We start from the raw sequence: 4169 nt of genomic DNA on the forward strand, positions 1-4169 counted from the left end.
CTGGAGAAGTAAAACGGTTATAATTCAGATTCATAACAGAATACAGTCAAAGCATCTCCTGAAATGTGCAAACAGGCACTTCCGCCTTGAGCCTCGTGGTTCTAAGTGTTCCCAAGTTCCTAGTCCTGTCAATATTGGCTTCTGCTCCCTCCCCCAAAGTGTTCTCAGTCCTGCCAATATTGGCTCTCCACCCAGTTGTCCAACAAAGTTCTCAGTCCTGCCATATTGGCTTCCCCTCACCCACAAAAGTCCATCACTTCTTCTGTTCAGCCATGGCTGCTGCGGCCACCACAAAGCATGTGCTATGTTTCCCTGCCTCCTCTTCACTGGGGTGGGGAAGGTCTCTTTCCTCTTCTCAGGCTGAAGAGGCTTCTTTCTCTGCAGCTAGAGCTGTCCCATTTATTGGCAAGACTAGCCAATCCTCTTGTAGATTGTTGAGACTGGCCAATCCTCTTGTGGAATGTTAGCTAGCCAATTCCTTGCTGGATAAACCAACACACCCCACTTACATAGTCTTGCATATGATCAGCTATCCATGTTCAAATAATCCTAGAAAAGCCATATTGAAAGACAAATTCCATAAGGAGCAAAATGACACTTAAGATTTCTCCTGTTAAAAAGTGTTCCTATAAGCCCCATAGCTCTTCCTCTCACCCCTGCTGTGAACTCCAAACTCTCACCTCCCATTGGACCTCCCTTCCAAGCACTGAACCACGCCAGAGCCAGAGCCTGTGTGGAGAAAGAACTGCTGATGATGCTGTCCCACGCTTGCCTACTCCCCTTTTGTAACCTTGGCCAAGGGTAGAGCCTTGAGCCTCGTTTCTCTATCTGAAAGAGAGAATGTTTCTTTGATCACTATGTTGTCACTGACTGGATGTTTCTATTTAAGCATCCATCATTACCCCACAGAGCTCTGGTGGTGGTGTGGCTACTAACGGAAAGGCCAGTGGTTTAAATCCTGCTCGCCAAGAAGAAGATGGACAGTCTCCTCCCCTTAAATCACACCTCCTGGGAAACTTGACGGAGAACACATGAGTCAGAATCGACCCGACAGCAGTGGGTTTGGTTATCATTACCCTAAATTCAAAATGCCAACAATCTATTTCCTTGTCTTCCCCAAAACCAGTCCTTATTGCAATTAGTGGATCAGCGCAGAAGAGGAAGACCTGAATGAGAGGAAAGGGATGGACACAGGGACTATGGCAGTATGATCAGGAGTAACAGAGATGGTGGATGGGGAGGACGGCTCAGGATAGGGCAGGGGGGTCAGAGCTGTTGTCAATAGGGTCACTGTCAGCTCAACAGAACATAACAACAACAGGGTCACTTTAAAATCAAGAGAGATATAAGTCAGGGTTGTATCCTTTCTCCATACCTATCAATCTGTGTTGTTATGTGCTGTCGAGTCAGCTTGAGACTCATAGCGACCCTACGTACAATAGCCCTAAACTCTGCTCTATCCTGTGCCAATCGCACTGTCTGTGACACACCCATCCCGATTACCCCAGTCACTGCATCAATCCACCTCATAGAGGGCCTTCCCCTCCTGCACTGTCCCTCCACCCTCCCAAGCATGATGTCCTTCTCCAAGGACTGGTCTCTCCTTACAGCATGTCCAAAATATGTTAGATGGAGCCTCAGAATTCTTGCCTCCAAGGATCCACCTGGTTTAACCCTTTCCAGGATGAATCTGTTTGTTTTCCTCGCAATCCATGGTACCCGCAATACTCTTCTCCAGCACCACAGCTCAAAGGAATCAATTCTCCTTCTATCCTCCCTAGTCATTGTCTAACTCTCTGATGCATAACAAGTGATAGCAAAGACCATGGCCTGTATCAGACGCACCTTAGTCTCCAGAGAGACACCATTGCTCGTCAGTACTCTGGAGAGGTCCCTAACAGCAGACTTTCCCATGGCAATGCGCCTTTTAATTTCCTGGCTACTGGTGCCAAGACTGTTGACTATGGAGCCAAGCAAACTGAAGCTGTGAGCAATCTCAATCTCTTCACCATCCATCCTGATGTTGCCAATTGGTCCAGTGGTGAGAATCTTTGTCTTCTTGACATTGAGCCTCAATCCATATTGAAGGCTTCAGTTCTTGACCCTCTGCAGCAAGCACTTGAGGTCCTCCTCCTCAGTTTCCGCAAACAGGGTTGTGTCATCTGCTTAACGCAGATTGTTGATGAATCTTCCACCAATCCTGACACATTTCTCTTCACAGAGCCCAGCCTCCCAGATAATCTGTTCTGCATACAGGTTGAAAAGGTATGGAGACAGGACACATACCTGTCATACCAGTTTTGAAACATGCAGTGTTTCCTTGCTTTGTTCTGACGACTGCCTCTTGGTCCAAGTATAGGTTTCACATTAGAATGATCAAATGTTCTGGGATTCCCATTCTTCTCAGAGATCTTCTTCTCATGATCACACAGTCAAACACCTTTGCATATTCAATGAAACACAGTTATACATTCCTCTGGTATTCCCTGCTTTCAGCTAAGATCCATCTAACATTAGCTATAATATCCCTAGTACCACGACCTAAACCCATCCTGGACTTCTGGAAGTTCTCTGCTGATGTGTTGTTCCAATAACTTTTGGATAATTTTCAGTAGAATCTTGCTTGCATCAATCTGTGTAGTGAGCAAATTATTTGAGACTCTGGACTTTTATGAAGAAGAATGTGTCATCAGTATCAGAGGAAGACTAATCAACAAACTGTTAGGCAGATAACACAACTTTGCTTACCAGAAGTGAGGACTTGAAATGTTTCCTGCAGTAGATCAAAGACTATAGCCTTCAATATGGACTGGATCTCAACATCAAGAGGACAAAAATCATCATCTCTGGACTTATAAGCAACATCATGATAGATGGAGAAAAGATTGAAATTGTCAATAATTTAATCTTATTTAGATCCACAATTAATACCCTTGGTGCCAGTAGTCAGGAGATCAGGAGATACATTGCTCTGGGCAAATCCCCTGTTAGAATCCTCTCCAAGCTGTTGTGGAGCAATATGTCAGTTTGAAGACCAAGGTGCACTTGTTTCTGCTGTTTCAATCACTTGCTCTGCATCTGAAAGCTGGACAGTCAATAAGGATGACAGAAGAAGAATGGATGCCTCTGAGCTGTGGTGTTGGAGTACTGAATATCCTATGAACACTGGTTCAAAATCAGGAAAGGAGTGTGTCAAGGATGCAGCCGGTTTCCATACTTTCGTGGCATCAAGAATGGAGGAAGACTCCTTAACAACCTACAATGTGCAGATGACACAACTTTGCTTGCTGAAACTGAGGAGGACCTGAAGCACTTGCTGCAGAAAGTCAAGAACTAGAGTCTTCAGTGTGGACTGAAGCTCAACATCAAGAAGACAAAGAGTCTCACATCTAGAATTGGCAGCACTATGATAGATGGAGAAGAGATTGAGGTTGCTAACAATTACAGCTTACTCGGCTCCACAACCAACACTCTTAAGAGCAGCAGTCAGGAAACCAAAAGACAAATTGCATCAGGAAAATCTGCTGTCAGAACCTCTCCAGAGTGCTGAAAAGCAACGATGTCAGTCTAGTGCGTCTGATCCTGGCCATAGTCTTCGCAATTACTCGCTATGCATGAGAGAGCCGAACAATGACCAGGGGTGACAGAAGAAGAATGGATGCGTTCGAGTTGTGGTGCTGGAGAAGAAGTGTCTTTCTTGAGGGTGAAACCAAGTTTCTCCTTGGAGGCTAGGATTTTGAAGCTGCATCTCACATACTTTGGGCACATGGCCAGGAGAGACCAGTATTAGAGAAGGACATCATGCTTGGAAGGGTGGAGCGACAGCACAGGAGAGGAAAACCCCGGATGAGATAGATTGATACAATAACTGGGGCAATGGGGGTTAGTGTGTCGGAATTAGCGAGACTGGCCTAGGACAGGGCAGAGTTCAGAGCTGCTGTACATAGGGTTGCTATGGGTTGCAATCAACAGCATATAATAACAGCTACATGTTATACACACATCTGAGGAAAAAAAAATCAGCTGAAAACTTGGAATCTATTTTTCCAGAAAAACAAAATTATAAATGGCTTTAGACCTTATGCCAGCCCACTAAATAGTCCCCAAGCCGCTAAGATAATAATACTTAGGATAGTCTTAAGACCTAAGTACTGCTGAACATTCCTGAG

The sequence above is a fragment of the Elephantulus edwardii genome, unplaced genomic scaffold (genome assembly GCF_000299155.1).
Source record: "Elephantulus edwardii isolate Elephantulus edwardi_28Jun2011 unplaced genomic scaffold, EleEdw1.0 scaffold00024, whole genome shotgun sequence".
Taxonomy (NCBI): Eukaryota; Metazoa; Chordata; class Mammalia; order Macroscelidea; family Macroscelididae; genus Elephantulus; species Elephantulus edwardii.